The sequence below is a fragment of the Artibeus jamaicensis genome, unplaced genomic scaffold (assembly GCF_021234435.1).
Source record: "Artibeus jamaicensis isolate MK-2021 breed Jamaican fruit bat unplaced genomic scaffold, CSHL_Jam_final contig_410, whole genome shotgun sequence".
NCBI lineage: Eukaryota > Metazoa > Chordata > Mammalia > Chiroptera > Phyllostomidae > Artibeus > Artibeus jamaicensis.
The window spans coordinates 4,414,033-4,432,229 of record NW_026521820.1 but is presented as its reverse complement, the minus strand read 5'-3'; the positions used below and the strand labels follow the sequence as shown (position 1 = coordinate 4,432,229).

Here is an 18,197-nt window from a genome sequence, read left to right as displayed (position 1 = left end):
TTAACTGAAGTAATCCAATGCTAAAACTGAATTGTGCAGATTTTCAATAAAGTCAGTAGTTAATTATTTACACACTTGGCAAGCCCTCTGAGAAGTGTGCCTCAAGAAGTATTAATCTTTGCTATTTTCATGCCATCCTGAAGGCTTGCACATTTTATTTTTTAGATAGTTTACCACTTTAATAGTGTTCTCTACCATATGGTAAAGCTTTGGTACTATTCAAATAAAATTGAGCATCTTAAAGACTTAAAATTTCCACAAGAGGAGCTTTGATTCTGCTTTAGAAGTTTAATATAAATTAAAATTTTTACCAGTTACCAATGTGAGCAGGGTGACACAGGATACAACATAAACAGCTCAGTTACCTCTTTGCATATTTAGAAATGATTCCTTCAAGTTATTTGCACCAGGGAGGTTAGTCTGTCCTGCTTAATATTCAGTAGCGTAGGTTTAAATCATTAGAACCTTGGAAAGACCATAATGCTACCTCTAGGAGCAAGTCCACATTACTGAGTAATGACAAATTTATTACTATGAAGGAAAACAAGTATAGCCAGCCATCTTTAAAAATGCTCCAAGCACTGCTGTTCAATATAGAAAAACTAAAATTACATACATTTATTATGCAAGAAATCCCATTTCTATCACCTGAAATTCTCCTAGTTTCATTCATTTAAAGGGGATTTTAAAAGACTTAAAGAGCACTTTACAGAATTATTCAGTTTTTCTATGAAATACTCAGTATCTTAAACAATATGTACATATCTTTCTTTTTTTCTTTTAGTAGCTAGACACTGGCTTCAGAATTTGTGGAACTTGTGGAAATGGAGAAAAAAATAACCCATTCAAACCTAATCTAGAAATTGTCTTTTAGCAGAATAGCAGGTATCCAAGTTGAAGATAGGAGGGTCATTTTGTTGATGTGTTCTTTCTCTAAAATTTAAATTGTTTTTTGTTCCCCTTCTACATAAGCCTGTCACCACTCCTGAAGGGAGATGGGCAGAGGCTCTGGCCTCTGCCCCTCCAGTTTCTCAGCAGCTGCTTTCTTATTGTTGCAACAAGGCTTCAATAGATGTGTGTAAATGAGTACTTCCCCAAAACAACCTTTATAGATAAACCTTCAAAATATTTTATGTTTATCCAATACGTGAAACCTAAAAAGAAGAAAAACCCTGGTGCTCTCTTAGAGCCAGAAGCTGTCTCTATATCTGAGCCATCATCTAACTATCATGAGGAGATTGAGCTGGGGAGACACTTCAGGTGAATCTGTGAGTATTAGAATTATGACCTTTAAATCACTTCAGCAGTTTGCTAATCTGATTGCTTTTTTATCCCATTTCCAAATAGAATTTTCCCTTTCTTTGGTTTCAATGTACTCTTTTTTATTTTTATTTTATTGATTTTGAGGGAGAGAATTATCAATTTTTTAAAAATCATCACCTGAAAACATGCTTATTGATTTTAGACAATGGGAAAGGGAGGAAGGCTGGTGTGGGAGGAAGTATACGGAGAGACAGAGGGGGAGAGCAAGACAGAGGGAAGTCAGTGTGAGAAACATTGCTTCTCAGTTACTTCTCCTACATGCTCTAACCAAAGATGGAATCTGAACATGAGTACATGCCTTGATCGGGAATCAAATCCATGACACTTTGGTCTACTGGACGACACTCCAGCCAATTGAACCACACCAGCCAGAGGGAGAAAGATCAATTTATTGTTCCACTTATATGTGCATTCATTCATTGATTCTTATATGTGCCCTGACCAGGGATAAACCCACAACCTTGGCCTATCAGGACAACTCTCTAATCAACGCCAGGCTAAATGTAGTTTTTGGACTGGGTCCTGCTGCATGATTCCAGATTTGTTTTTTTCACCCTGCCAGCAATTTCTTCCATCTTTTTATGAGCAAGACAGGAATTACAGATGCCTCCAGAATGACTTTCATGCAACCCAGAACAGGTCTCATAGCATTTACTGTCAGTAAATTGAGAACTGGAGAACTTAGCTCTGCAAGTACAGTAGCCCTCTATAGCTTGGTACATATTTGACTTTTGAAAACCAAACGTCTTTTCTTCTGGAAAACAAAAGGCAGGTCCATATGCAATAACGTTCCTAAGGTGCTGAGTACATGCCACGCCAACTACCTCTCCAACTGCTGCCTCTTCCTCAATTACCTTGTCTAGAAGGATAGTCTTCTACAATTCTCAAAATGAATACATTTTAAACCAAAACTAAGAGAATTTCCATCCCACAGGCCCTTGCAGAAAGAAGAAATATAAACCTACCAGGAAAAGTTAAAATGCAAGAATCAGTGATGAGAAAAGAAGTCAGTAGACATGTTGGTAAATCTAAGTAAACACTGACTACAATGAAAATCACTAATTTTTAGAGAATAAACACAGGGTGAAACTAGAATATCACATATCAATCAACTGAAGATGAAAGGCAAGAGTCAGAGTTAAAGCATTCTAAGGTCCTTATTATGTTAAATATACAGTGTTAAAAGTTTTCACCTATAACTTTTAATATTTTTAAGAAAAACATCCTTAGCAGGTATGCAAAAAAAGAAAGAGAATATTTAGAATGAAGGACCAAAAAGAAAAAAGTAAAATAAGTTCAACTGGTTATACACATAAAGTTGTCCTTGTTCTAGTATGGAAAATTGGGCACTAATTTATTATTTCTACTAAACCACTAACTATAAATTACTGCCCCTGCCCCTATTGCCTCCAACTATAAAAGCATCTATGAAGAAAACTTTATGATAGGTGTTATTCTTCTTTTCTATAAAACTGTAGGAGAGGTAGATATTAAAATGTTAGAGGAAATCTCATATACATGGGGCTTTCAAAACCATGAGTCAATTATCATTAACTATTTGTACAAAACTTTATTTTCTGTAAGAAATAAAAAGTAAAAAATCACAGGCCCTATAATCAGGTAGATTACAATCTGATTAGACAGAAGCAAGCTATGCAAATCCATCTGAGAATAAACCACAGGATAGAAGACAGCAAATAGTAGAGCCTTGGGTTGCAAAATTTTACAGTTGGGTACTAGTGGAGTCCCTTCTAACCAGGATGTCTTGGAATACTATAACTGAATACATAAAATTTAATCTGGGCTTTAAGAGAGGTAGAATTTTATTAGATAAGCCGGGAATATGAATGAGCAAAAGCACTAAAATATTCAAAGGTTTTGGAGTCAATAAAGAAGACGTTTTTAAGAAAGGAGGATAAGCATTTTATAAAATACTAAGAGAAATCACTGAATGAATCATAACACAGATTAAAGTATTCACAAGAAAAAAATAATTTTAAAGGACCCAGAGTAATAAACAGCAAGGTGGGGACTGACTGAGGTAGTGTGTGTTGGGGGTAGGCAGGGCAGGGGAGTTGGGGGAAAATTGGGACAACTGTAATTGAACAACAATTTTAAAAAATAGTTTATTATGGATGGCACAAACTTGAAATTTATTTGATTGTTCTTTACATTCTGTCAAGTTTTTCAAAAAAAGTATAGCAGATATAAATACAAAATACTGACTTTTTACAAGTTGCACAAGTTCATATTTTTACTACTTGCACACATAACTTTATTTTTTGCATAAAGGATCTCCATATTTTTCCTACTATTTCAAGTTCAGAGTTTTAGTTCTCTTGGTTTGTATTATTAAGAATCATGATATTAATAGCATCTAACATTTATTAAGCAGTATTGTGACAGGTGTTGTTCTAGTGCCTTATGTGCTATTTTATTTTTTAAATTTATTTAATTATTGTTCAAGTATAGTTTTCTGTTTTCTACTCCCATCCCATCCTAACCCCCCCAGTGCTCCCCACCTCCCTCCCATTCCCACCCCCCTTAATTGTTGTCCATGTGTCCTTTATACTAGTTCCTGTAAATCCTTCCCCCTTTTCCCCTTAAATTCCCTCCCCTCTTCCCTCTGGTCACTGTTCCCTTGTTCTCTATTTCAGTGTCTTTATTTTTATTCTATTTGCTTGTTTATTTTGTTCTTTAGTTTCCTGTTAAAGGTGAGATGATATAGTGTTTGTCTTTCAACTCCTGGCCTATTTCACTCAGCATAATGCTTTCCAGTTCCATCCATGTTGTTGCAAAGGGTAGTAGCTCCTTCTTTCTCTCTGCTGCATAGAATTCCGTTGTGTATATGTACCACCATTTTTTGATCCATTCATTTACTGGTTGGCACCTAGGTTGCTTCCAACTCTTGGCTATTGTAAACTGTGCTGCTATGAACATTGTGGTGCATAGGTTCTTTGAAATTGATGTTTTAGGATTCTTGGGATATAATCCTAGCAGTGGAATTGCTGGGTCAAAAGGCAGGTCGATTTTTATTTTTCTGAGAAAATTCCATACTGTTTTCCATAATGGTTGCACCAGTCTGCAATCCCACCAACAGTGAACTAAGGACCCCTTTTCCCCACAACCTCTCCAACATTTGTTGTTGGTTGCTTTGTTTATGATAGCCATCCTGACTGGTGTAAAGTGGTATCTCACTGTGGTTTTAATTTGCATCTCTCTGATAGCTAACGATATTGAGCACCTCTTCATGTGTCTCTGGATATTGTGTATGTCTTCTTTGGAGAAGTGTCTGTTCAAGTCCTTTTCCCATTTTTTAATTGGGTTCGATGTCTTCCTAGAGTGGAGTCATGTAAGTTCTTTGTATATTTTGGAGATTAAACCTTTGTCTGAGGTATCATTGGCAAATATGTTTTCCCATACAGTTGGTTGTCTTGCTAATTTAATACTGTTTTCTTTGGCCATGCAGAAGCTTTTTATTTTGATGAGGTCCCACGGATGGATTTTTTTAACTCTTTGGTTGTCAGTCTTCCATGAAATTTGAATATGTGGCCATTGTGATTGGTTTTGTTTTTTAATTTGTTGGTGTTCTTCTTTTGGTTGCACAAAGTGAAGCATTTATACCTATGTCTCCATCATGGGCAGAATTCCTGGGCTGTGTTCTCCACATCCTTGGTGTATCAGTACATGAGCAGATCCACCCACAAAGATTAATTTAGAAGTATAAAAGGATCTTCATCTTCACCATCTTAGTTTTCTAAATAGGAGACTCACTGTTGGGCTTTTTGGCCTCAGAAGCATGATTTCATATGTTAATTTTGAGACCTGTAGAGTCTGAGCAGACTTCTAGGGAAAACCAGCCATTAACATGCAGTTCTCTGGATGAGCCAAGTATGGTGAATATCTCTATGGAACTTCTTTGCACCCGAAGGAAATTTTTCCTCAAGCAATCCCAAAAAGATCGAGGGCCAGTGAGAGCTTATTGATACCCTGGGACCTGTAACTCTTGCCAAGGCATGAGCCCCTTTCTCAGGCACGTCTCTGGGGGAACCCTTTCCAGGGAACCCTGCATTTCTTTTCAGGGCTCCTGATGACTTATTCAAGGTCAGCTTAATACATTAAATGACTCTGAGCACCTACTTCCAGTACTCTGGTTTTGGCAGTGTAAACAACTATCCCCCATGGGTTATTTGGGTTGGAGAACTGAGTATCCTTTCTTTTTTGGAGCTAAAGAAAGTTCAGTCTTGAGCCCTTGTGCCACTGCAATAGCGACGGGACTGGTCGCCAGGGAGTCAGGTACAGGAGCCCGGACACTCCAGACCCCTGTGACAGCCCTGGGCAGCAGAGGAGCCAGCTACGAGAGCCGGGACACTCTCAGTCCCTGTGCCACTTCCATAGCGATGGGACTGGACACCAGGGAGTCAGGTACGGGAGCAAGGACACTCCAAACCCCTGTGACGGCCCTGGGTAGCAGAGGACCCAGCTACAAAAGCGGGGACATTCCCAGCCCCTGTGCCGCTTCCATGGCCATGGGACTGGATGCCGGGGAGTCAGGTACCGGAGCTGGGACATTCTAAGCCTCTGTGCCACTGCCATGGGGACAGGACTGGACACAGGGGAGTCAAGTACAGAAGCTGGGACACTCCAGACCCCTGTGACAGCCCTGGGAGGCGGCAGAGGAGTCAGTTATGGGAGCCAGGACATTCTTGGCCCCTGTGCCTCTGCTGTAGTAATGGGCCTGGGTGCTTGAGGAGGCGGCTACTAGAGCCAGGACATTCAGTAGTGCTAGGCAACCAATGCAGGGACCAGCGCGAGGACCAGCGTGAGAGTAGGTAGAGACAGAGAACATCAAGAAACTTCAAGGAGTCTGCACCACTGAACTTCACAAGGATCATACCACAGAAGTTCACACCATAAAACCAGGCTTTGAGAACAGATCAATTTTAGAAGCAGAGACTAACAAGAAGAGTCTCAAACAATGGGAAGACAAAGAAACAATCCCCAAATGAAAGAAAAAGCAGAAACTTCAGAAAGAATGTTAGATGAAATACAGGCTAATCAACTATCAGATAGTGAATTCAAAGCACTGATTATTACAAAGTTCAAAGAGCTCAGAGTGAACTACCAGAAACTACAGGGGAACTACAATGATCTCTCTGCAAACTACATCAACATGAAAAAGGAAATGGAAACTATCAGCAAGGGACAAGAAGAAATGAAGAATACAATTTCTGAATTGAAGAACACAGTAGAAAGTTTCAAAAGTAGGATAGATGAGGCGGAGGATAGGATTAGTGAATTGGAGAACAAAATAGAGACCATCTCACAGAAAGAGCAAGAAAATGAAAAGAGGCTCAGAAAGAATGAAGAGGAATTAAGAGAAGTACAAGACAATATGAAACGTAATAATATCCGAATAATAGGAATACCAGAAGGAGAAGAAAAAGAACAAGGGATAGAAAACGTATTTGAAAGAGTAATGAGAGAAAATTTCCCTAATTTGATGAGAGAAAGAGTCACACAAATCCAGGAATCACAGAGAGTCCCAACCAAGAGGAACCCAAGGAGGCCCACTTCAAGACACATCATCATCAAAATGGCAAAATTCGAAGACAAAGACAGAATCGTAAAGGCAGCAAGGGAGAAAACAGAAATAACATACAAGGGAGCCCCAATAAGGTTAGCTACTGACTTCTCAATGGAAACACTCCAAGCAAGAAGAGAATGGCAAGAAATATTCCAAGTAATGAGAACCAGAGGCCTAAAACCAAGGCTACTTTACCCAGCAAGGCTCTGAATCAAGAGAGAAGGCCAAATAAAGAGTTTCCAAGACAAAAGAGGTCTAAAAGAATACGCCTCCACCAAACCAGTCCTACAAGAAATACTAAAAGGACTGCTTTAAGGGAAGGAAGGAAAAGAGGGAGAAAGAGAGAAACACAGGTACAAAAATAGCAATGAATAAGTACCTATCAATAATAACATTAAACATAAATGGATTAAATGCTCTAATCAAAAGACACAGAATAGCTCAATTGATAAGAAAGCATGACCCACACATATGCTGCCTACAAGAGACCCACCTCAGGACAGAAAACCATCACGGACTAAAAGTGAAAGGCTGGAAACAAGTTTTCCAAGCAGACAGACAAGAAAAGAAAGCTAGGGTAGCAATTCTCATATCAGACAAAATAGACATCAAAAAAGGGGCCATAAAGAAAGACCCAGAAAGTTACTTCATTATACTCAAGGGAAGAATCCACCAAGAAGACATTAACATTATAAATATATATGCACCAAACATAGGGGCACCCAAATATATCAAGAAATCTTCAAGGACATCAAGAAAGATGTTGATAGCAACACAATTATACTAGGGGATTTGAACACCGCACTATCAAAAATGGACAGATCTTCCAACAAACTATCAACCAAGATATTGTGGCATTAAACAACACCCTAGATGAAATGGACTCAACTGATATATATAGAGCCCTTCATCCCAAAGAAGCTAAATACACATTCTTTTCAAATGCACATGGGACATTCTCAAAGATAGACCACATGATAGGACACAAAACAAGCCTCAACAAATTCAAGAAAATTGAAATCATACCAAGCATCTTCTCTGACCACAAGTGACTGAAATTGGAAACCAACCCCCCAAAAAAACCCCAAAGTACCCAAAATCATGGACACTGAATGGTATGCTATTAAACAACGAATGGGTCAAGAATGAAATTAGGGAAGAAATCAAAACGTTTCTGGAAACAAATGAAAATGATCTCACAACAACCCAAAACTTATGGGACACAGCCAAGGCAGTCCTGAGAGGGAAGTTTTTAGCAATACAGGTCTACCTAAAGAAGATAGAAACATTTCAAACAAACAACCTAACCCTACGCCTGCAAGAACTTGAAGAACAACAACAAAGACAGCCCAGAGCAAGCAGAAGGAAGGAAATAACCAAAATTAGAGCAGAATTAAATGACATAGAAACTAAAAGCACAATTCTAAGGCTCAATGAATCCAGGAGTTGGTTCTTTGAAAAGATAAACAAAATAGACAAGCCTTTAATAGGTCCATCAAGAAAAGAAGAGAGAAGACACAAATAAACACAATCAGAAATGAAAGAGGAGAGATTACAACTGATACCACAGAAATAGAAGGGATTGTAAGAAATTACTATGAAGAACTGTATGCCAAGAAATTTGAAAACCTAGGGGAAATGGACACATTTATAGAAAAATACAATCTTCCAAAACTCAATGAAAACAGAAGTAGAAAATCTAAATACACCAATAACAGCAAAAGAAATTGAAGCAGTAATCAAACAACTCCAATCACACAAAAGCCCTGGACCAGATGGTTTCACAGGAGAATTCTACAAAGCATTTAAGGAAGAGCTAACCCCTATTCTCCACAGACTATTCCAAAAAATCCAGAAGGATGGAAAACTCCCAAATTCTTTTTATGAAGCCAGCATCATCTTAATTCCAGAACCAGGTAGAGACACAACAAATAAAGAAAACTTCAGGCCAATATCGCTGATGAACATAGATGCTAAAATCCTCAACCAAATCGCATCCAACAATATATCAAAAAGATCATACACCAAGACCAAGTGGGATTCATCCCAGGGATGCAAGGATGGTTCAATATTCGCAAATCAGTAAATGTAATTAATCACATAAACAAAAGGAAAGACAAAAATCACATGATCATATCAATAGATGCAGAAAAACCTTTTGATAAGGTACAACACCCATTTATGATAAAAACACTCAGCAAAGTGGGAATACAGGGAGCATTCCTCAACATAATAAAGGCAATATATGAGAGACCTACAGCCAACATCATACTCAATGGGCAAAAACTAAAAGCTTTTCCACTAAGATCAGGAACAAGACAAGGATGTCCACTTTCACCACTTCTATTCAATATAGTATTGGAAGTCTTAGCCACAGCAATCAGGCAAAAAAGAAAAAAAAAGGAAATAAAAGGCATGCAAATAGGAAAGGAGGAAGCAAAACTGTCACTGTTTCCAGATGACATGATAGCATACATGGAAAATCCTATAGTCTCTACCCAAAAACTGCTTGAACTAATTAATGAATTAGGCCAAACAGCTGGTTACAAAGTCAATATTCAGAAATCAAAGGCATTTTTGTATACCAACAATGAATCAGGAGAAGCAGAAATCAAGGAAAAAATCCCATTCCATATAGCAAAAAGAAAAATAAAATATCTGGGAATAAACCTAACTAAGGAGGTAAAAGAACTGTATGCAGAAAACTACACAGCCCTGAAGAACGAAATCAAGGAAGACACAAAACAAATGGAAACATCTACCTTGTTCATGGATTGGAAGAATTAACATCATCAAAATGTCCACACTACCCAAAGCAATATACAGATTCAATGCAATACCTATTAAAGTACCAATGGCATATTTCACAGACATAGAACAAACACTTCAAAAATTTATATGGAACCATAAATGACCCCAAATAGCAGCTGCACTTTTGAGAAAGAAGTACAAAGTAGGAGGGATCACAATACCTGATATCAAACTGCATTACAAGGCCACTGTAATCAAAACAGCCTGGTAATGGCATAAAAACAGGCACATAGACCAATGGAACAGAACAGAGAGCCCAGAAATCAACCCAACTTTCTACCGTCAATTAATATTTGACAAAGGGGGCAGTAACATAAAATGGAGTAAAGATAGCATCTTTAGCAAATGGTGTTGGGACAACTGGACAGCTACGTGCAAAAAAAAAAAAAAAGAAACTTGAGCACCAACTTACACCATATACCAAAATAAATTCAAGATGGATAAAAGGCTTAAACATAAGCCGTGACACCATTAAAGTCCTAGAGGAGATCATTGGCCGGAAAATCTCAGATATTTCAGGCAGCAACATTTTTACTGATATGTCCCCTACAGCAAGGAATGTAAAGGAAAGAATAAAGAAATGGGATCTCATCAAAATTAAAAGCTTCTGCATGGCTAAAGAAAACAGTATTAAATTAAAAGGATAACCAACTGTATGGGAAAACATATTTGCCAATGATACCTCAGACAAAGGTTTAATCTCCAAAATATACAAAGAACTTACACGACTCCACTCTAAGACGACACCCAACCCAAGTAAACAATGGGAAAAGGACTTGAACAGACACTTCTCCAAGGAGGACATACAGAACATCCAGAGACACATGAAGAGATGCTCAATATTGTTAGCTATCAGAGAGATGCAAATTAAAACCACAATGAGATACCACTTTACACTGGTCAGGATGGCTATCATAAACAAAGCAACCAACAACAAATGTTGAAGAGAGTGTGGAGAAAAGGGGTCCTTAGTTCACTGTTGGTGGGATTGCAGACTGGTGCAACCATTATGGAAAACGGTATGGAATTTTCTCAGAAAAATTAAAATCGACCTGATTTTTCACCCAACAATTCCACTGCTAGGATTATATCCTAAGAATCCTAAAACATCAATTTCAAAGAACCTATGCACCACAATGTTCATAGCAGCACAGTTTACAATAGCCAAGAGTTGGAAGCAACCTAGGTGCCCATCAGTAAATGAATGGATCAAAAAATTGTGGTACATATACACAATGGAATTCTATGCAGCAGAGAGAAAGAAAGAGCTACTACCCTTTGCAACAACATGGATGGAACTGGAAAGCATTATGCTGATGAAATAGGCCAGGTGTTGAAAGACAAATACCATATGATCTCACCTTTAACAGGAAGCTAAACAACAAAACATACAAGCAAGCAGAAAAAAAGAAAAAAGACACTGAAATAGAGAACAAGGGGACAGTGACCAGAGGAGAGAGGGAAGGGAATTTAAAGGGAAAAAGGGGGAGGGATTTGGAGGAACAAATAGGAAGGACAAAGGGACGAGAACTAAGGGGAGTGGAAATGGGAGGGAGGTGGGGAGCATGGGGTCGGGGTGGCTGGGATGGAAGAAATAGACAAAAAACTGTACTTGAAAAATAACTAAATAAAATTAAAAAGAAATATATAATCTGAATAAATGTAAAAGCCCAAGAGTAGTGTGTTATTTGGAATATGAGTGAAATAAAAGAAGGAAAATTAAAATGCAATATAAAAGGGAGAATAAGAAAACAATAAAAACAAAGTAAATAAACAGAAAGAAAATTAAAAAACATGCAAGTTTTGAAAGATAGGAAATTGAAATTTGTCTCAGCTGTTGGTGTTCACCTTCTAGATCCGTCTCTGTTTTTGTCACAGCTCCAGGTGTTATTGTCTTAGTCTTAAAAAAAATTTCCTGTTGATTTTACACCTTCCAAAGCAGTTTTGCAGGTATCCCTGGATCCTGTAGGCAGAGGAGGGCTGGGCTCCAGTGTTTTGATTTTCTGTGGTTCCTCAAGGATGGGGGCTTAGTCTGTGCTACAATAATCACAGGTGCGGTTTCTAGCCCATGCCCTCAGAGCACTATGTGGCCTACACTGTCCACTTTGTGTATTTGTGCCAGGCCCGCATTGTTAATTCACCTCCTTTTGCGACCCTTTGATCAGTCTATGAGGTGCTCAGTGCACTCAGTGTGGGAGCAAATCCTCTTCCCTGTTGGCCTGGCCTAGTGTGCGCATGAGTGAGGTCTCTGCCCAGCTGCTTGGTTCTTTTGAGAAAAGTCCCTTTCAGTGCCACTTGCCACTCCTAACAAGCGCCTGGCTTTCTACATAGTCCAACTCTCTGACCATCCCAGAGTCTGTCTGGGTCATGGGCAGTTGTTGCCCATCTCTTCTCTCAGCTCCAAGTGTCATCCGGCTCCTCAATTTCTCTGGTAGTGCCTCAGCTGGTGATCACCACACCAGCCAGTGTACACTGCTGGCTGTGTGTCACTTACTGCCTTTTATGCCCCCAGCAACTTTACCAGTCCAGGTCTCTGCTGGTGAGGGTTTGAGACTTCCCCACTTTGGGAGAGGAGGGAGCCATTCAGTGGCTATCACTGACCTGGCTCTCCTCCAATGCCCCAGGGGCTGTGACACCATGATCTCTGAGGGTCAGCCTATAAAATCTCCTTACTACTCATTTTAAGTGTCCTCTGTACACTTTGGCTTCCAAACTTTTTATAAGCTGGGTTCTATTGGCTATTCACTCTGCTCTTTGGAAAACTGGTTAGGTGTTCCTGTTAAGTACATGAGCAAGTGGGCTCAGCTCCCACCTACATCACTGCCATCTTCCAAACCTCATGTTTTAAGTGAATTTATGATTTTGTGTTGGGCTACATGTGGCCCACGGGCCACAGGTTGGACACCCTTGCTTTAAAACTTACAGTTAATGTATACAAATTATATTATATATTTTTCTCCAAATAGATTTCATTAAACCCTCCAGTTCCACTGGGGTTAGAAAAGTTCATAACCATCACTGTAAGGCAACTGACATTCATAAATATTCACCTGTAGTAATTAAACAATCCTCTGAAAACAACAACCCTTCTGAAGGGAATCATGGTGAGATTATATAGCAGTACTATACAATCACATTTATTTACTTATACACTGACTCCTTGCATAAATAATTTGAAGTGATATTATTCAAAAGTAAAAATGTTTGTATATGCAAAGTTTGGCTGTTCCTTTGTTCTTTTAATTAATCCAAGATTTCATTTAAAGCCACAACCTCTACCTAACTGTTTAAAACCCTCAGGTTTACTTCAAATGGTCTTTAAGTTATGGTATTTAAACCTGAGATATGGAGAGAGAAGGCCATGTGATGATGAGAGCAGAGATTGGAGTGAAATAGCTATAATCCCAAGAATGCCAAGTAATTCCACCAACCACCAGAAGCCATGAAGAGACAAGGAAGGATCCTCCCCAAGAGCCTAGGGAGAGCATATCCCAGCCATCGCCCTGACTGTAGACTTCTAGTCTCCAGAACTGTGCGACCATAAGCTTCTATTATTTTAAGCCACTGGTGTGGTACTTTGTTATGGCAGCTCAGGAATAATAAAGATTTTGGTACTTATTTGCTTATTTGTCACAAAATACTCTTAAATCTGGAATTGTTGCTGGTCATGTTTGTCATAGTGGAAAGGAGATACTAAAATACAATGAGATCCTGTCCTGTCTCAGTGGCTGTCAGCAGGCAGACCATGAGCCATAGGCTCCTCCAGCACAGGCTGTAGGATAACACAAATCTCACCAAAGGGCCAAAAAACATACCAGGCACCATGCATGGGATTGTGTCGGTCAGCCAGTGCTGATGATGCCCAGGAATTCAGTGACATAAAGAGGACCACTGAGGCCTCATCAAAAACTTCCAGGAGTACTCCATGCAGGGTGGGAAGTAGATGCTGACCCCCTTCAACCTAGATGACCTGGTGACCCAGTAGTTGCCTCAACTCATGAGGAGCAACTGTGGGGGGGTGGAAGAGAATCACCAGCCTGGGCAGCTATAACGACTCTACCTGAAGTTCAGAAGTTTCTGGGAGTTGACTGGAGTAGCAGACATGAGCGTGGAGAGCCCTGTCTGGGAGAGCTGAGAACCTTCCCCTGGGATTCTTGGGGGAATGTTGGGGAAAGGGAGATCTTAGAGACTACGGGCCTGGAAGTGAAACTCCTCTTTTTACTGTCACCACAACTGTTCCCCATCTCGCACCTCTCACTTATGCAAGATTCAGACTCATAACGGCTCTACTAGGGTGTCTCTGCACTTCATCCCTGGGAGCTCTGTGCAGTTAATCAGTCCAGGAATCCCCACCAAAGGGAGGCTCAGGGGGTGGGTTGGGGCCATGGATGAATGTGGAGGGGTAAAGATGGAGTAACACCTTTTGGTAGTAGTTGGCAGGGCAGAGGGAGCTGGGTTATGAAAAATTATCTGAGTAGGGCTGGATTACTTAGTATTAAAAAAGGCCTTTAAGCCCTGGCTGGTGTGGCTAAGTGGAATGAGCACTGGCTTGTGAACCAAAGGGTTGCTGGTTTACAGTCATCCCTTGCTATATTGTGGTTCCCTTATTGTGGCTTTACTGTATCACGTTTTTTAAAAAAATCTAATTCTGTATCACAGTTTTCATTATATCACAGGATATTGCAGTATATAGGTATTTATATAATATTTATGATTTTAATTATTTTTGCCTAAAAATTTAAAATATAAAAATATAAAAATGTTAATTCAAACATATTAAAAGAATATTAAATTAAAATAAAACTATGTATTTCATCAGCAGGTAAATAGCATACTGTACACAATGGAAATGCAGTATGCCACTTCCCCTTGTGCAAGTTTGCTAAAATGACATTGTACACGGCACACTATTGGCTGATGAAATGGAAGGCAACCAACCACAGCACTGTGTTCTGTATCCTGGGCGCGGTTTGGCTCAGTGACCACAGCATGGTCTGTTGGCTCTCCCACACTGTGCCCATATGTTCAACATCTCTCCTTGTACACTTCACATCAACTTCTGATTGCTGTGCATACTGTTGCTCTGTGGCATTGTTTTTGTGAAATTTTTGTAAAAGTCTGAATTTGTTTTAAGCCCTATGATGCCACCCAAATGTTCTGCACCTTCTAAAGCTTCTGCAAGTGAACCCAAGTGCCAGAGGAATATGCTTACCACCAAAGAAAAGGTGGAACTTCTCAACATATTAAAGGAGGGCAAAAGCTATGTGGCTGTAGGCCACTATTACAGGATCAATGAATCTTCTGTTCACTACATAAAGACAGACAAGAATATTTGGTCTATGGTAACAATGACTTTTAACAAGGCTGCAAAGAGGGTGGTCACTTCCCACAATAAGGCCATTGTGAGGATGGAATCTACATTGACCCTGTGGATAAATGACTGCAAGAAGAAGATCTCGCTGGATACTAACACCATCCGGAGGAAAGCCAAGAAACTTTATGACAGTTTTTTGGAAAGCACGGAGGTTTAGGATGATGATGAGGAGGAGGATGAAGATGACAATGCAGAAGCAGGACCATCAAGTGCTTCTCCCACCAGACCAACCCTATTCAGTGCCAGCAAGGGCTGGTTTAACAAACTTGAGAGATGCTTTGGATTCAAGAGAATTTCTCTGCATGGAGAAGCTGCCTCTGTGGATAAAAAGCAGCACCAGCAACTCCCCATAACTATGTTCATCACTCAGAGGAAGAGATCAATTATGCCTACGCCTTTAGCGGAAATAGAAGTTATGGCCCAGGGCAAAGATACTGCACCACTTGATGAAGCACCTGATGAAGTGGTGCCTTCAGAAGAGCTGTAATGCTCTTCTTGGCTGTGCAGTACATTGATCTCATCATCACCTTCATCGCCATCAATATTGCACAGCTACATAATTCATGATCTTGATCATTCAAGTTGGAGTATACTTCACTGGTGAGTACCCATATCGAATTTTATATGTTGTTAAAATTATATAGGTTTAAGTGAAGAAAGTGTTTAAGAGCATATGAAGTGTTTATAAGAGTATGGGAAAGGTTAATAAGAGAGTGGAAAAGGTTAATAAGAGAGTGGGAACAGTTTATAGGAGTGTGAGAAGGGTTTATAAAGCCTTAAAATATATATAAATAATAAAATAAATATAATGCCACTACTTGGCAGATTATCACCTATTGTGGGGGTCTCTGGAATGTAACTCCCACAATAGGTGAGGGATCACTGTAATTTCCAGTCAGAGCACATGCCTGGGTTGCAGGCCAGATCCCCAGTAGTGGGTGTGTGAGAGGCAACCACACATTGATGTTAATCTCCCTCTCTTTCTCCTTCCCTTCCCCTCTCTAAAACTAAAGTCTTTTTAAAAGAGTATTAAAAGAGGACTTCCGCCAAGATGGAGGCATAGGTGGAAGCACTGTACCTCCTCACACAACTAAGTTTAAAAACAAAGTTTTAGCAACAAAAACGCAGCCAAAACACAGAAAATTGAACTATACAGAAGTCTGACAACAAACCCTTCAGCCAAACCGGTAAGAGGGGCAGAGCCAGCAGCAGAGTGGGGTTGGGCAGGAAAGATTCACCAGACCCACTGGGGCGCGCAACCCAGGCAGCCGTAGGCGGATCCCAGGTGTGGAGTAGTGGGCAAACCGACAGTGGGTGCAAGATGGTGGACCCACTGTGGGCTGACCGCGGTCACACATTCGAGTGCGCAGATAAACCGGTGAAGGAGCCAGCAGTGAGACAGACCGTACAGGCCCCAGTGGTGGGAAGTGGCAGAGAGGACTGCCATTGTCCCTCTCTGACCCTGCCCCCACATAGATCATAAACCAGCGACCTGGGTGGCCCCTCTCTGACCCACCCCTACATACAGCGTCACAAACCAGTGACCTGGGTGGCCCCGCCCTGGTGAACACTTAAGGCTCCACTCCTCATACCTAACAGACATGAACAGATCAAAACATGGCTCAAGAACAACTCAAAGCCCCAGGGCTGATAAATCTAACCGATGAAGAAATAGCCAAACTTTCGGATGCACAGTTCAAAACACTGGTGATCAGGATGCTCACAGAACTGGTTGATTATATTCACAAATTAGAGGAACCTATGAAGGCTAAACTAATTGAAATGAATGGAAATGTACAGGAAACCAATAGTAATGGAAAGGAAACTGGGACTCAAATCAATGGAGTGGACCAGAAAGAGGAAAAAAATGACCAAACAGAAAATTCTTGTATGAAGAAACAAGAATTCAAAACAATGAGAGGCTTAGGAACCTTCAGGACATCTTTAAACGTTCCAACTCCAAATTATAGGGGTACCAGAAGGGGAAGAGGAACAGCCACAAGTGGAAAACTTATTTGAACAAATAATAAAGGAGAATTTCCCCAATCTGGCAAAGGAAATAGACTTCTAGGAAATCCAAGAAGCTCAGAGAGTCCCAAAGAAGTTGGACCCAAGAAGAAACACACCAAGGCACATCATCATTACATTAGCCAAGATTCAAATGAAGGAGAGAATCCTAGAAGCAGCAAGAGATAAGGAGACAGTCACTTACAAAGGACTTCCCATCAGACTCTCAGCGGATTTCTCAAGAGACCTTACAGGCAAGAAGAGGCTGGAAAGAAGTACTCCAAGTCATGAAATCCAAAGACCTACATCCAAGATTGATCTATTCAGCAAAACTTTCATTTAGAATGGAAGGGCAGATAAAGCGCTTCTCAGATAAGATCAAATTCAAGGAGTTCATCATCACCAAGCCCTTATTATATGAAATGTTAAAGGGACTTATCGAAGAAAAAGAAGTTAAAGAAACATGAACAGTGAAAGGACAACAAACTCACAGTTATTAACAACCACACCTACAACAAAAGCAAACTAAGAGGACAGCTAGATCAGGAGCAGAATCATAGAAATGAAGATCACAAGGAGGGTTAGCAACAGGAGAATGGGAGAAGAAGGGGGGAGAAGGTACAGAAAATAAGTAGCATAGATGGTAGGCAGAAAATAGATAGGGGGGAGGGCAAGAATAGTATGGAAAATATAGAATCTAAAGAACTTGAGACACGTGGTCATAAACTAAAGGGGCGGAATGGTGGGGGGGTGTAGGGTGGAGGGGAATAGAACAACTGTAATGGCATAATCAATAAAATGTATTTTTAAAAAAAGAGCATTAAAAAACATACTCCTAATCCCTTCCCCAACCCAAACTAGCTATTTGTCCAATGCTATCTCTTTTTGCCTCCAGCTCTGCCTCAGCCTCTTCCCAGGACTGTTCTTGGGCTGGGCAGGGAAGTGACAGCACAGGGCAGGGGACTGGCTAAGGAGAGTGTGACCTTGGGGGTGAGAGGACCACCTGGGTGCTTGGGCATTAAAAGAATGAGGGTTGTTTTATATCATTTGATGAAAAAATGAAAAAGTGAAAAAATACAATGAAAAAGTTAAATC

General features: G+C 40.1%; 1 pseudogene; it reads right to left on the bottom strand.

Moving 5' to 3' along the window:
- Positions 1–976: 976 nt before the first annotated feature.
- Positions 977–16,453, bottom strand: LOC119059621 (SIN3-HDAC complex-associated factor-like; annotated as a pseudogene).
- Between the last annotated feature and the right edge of the window lie 1,744 nt (positions 16,454–18,197).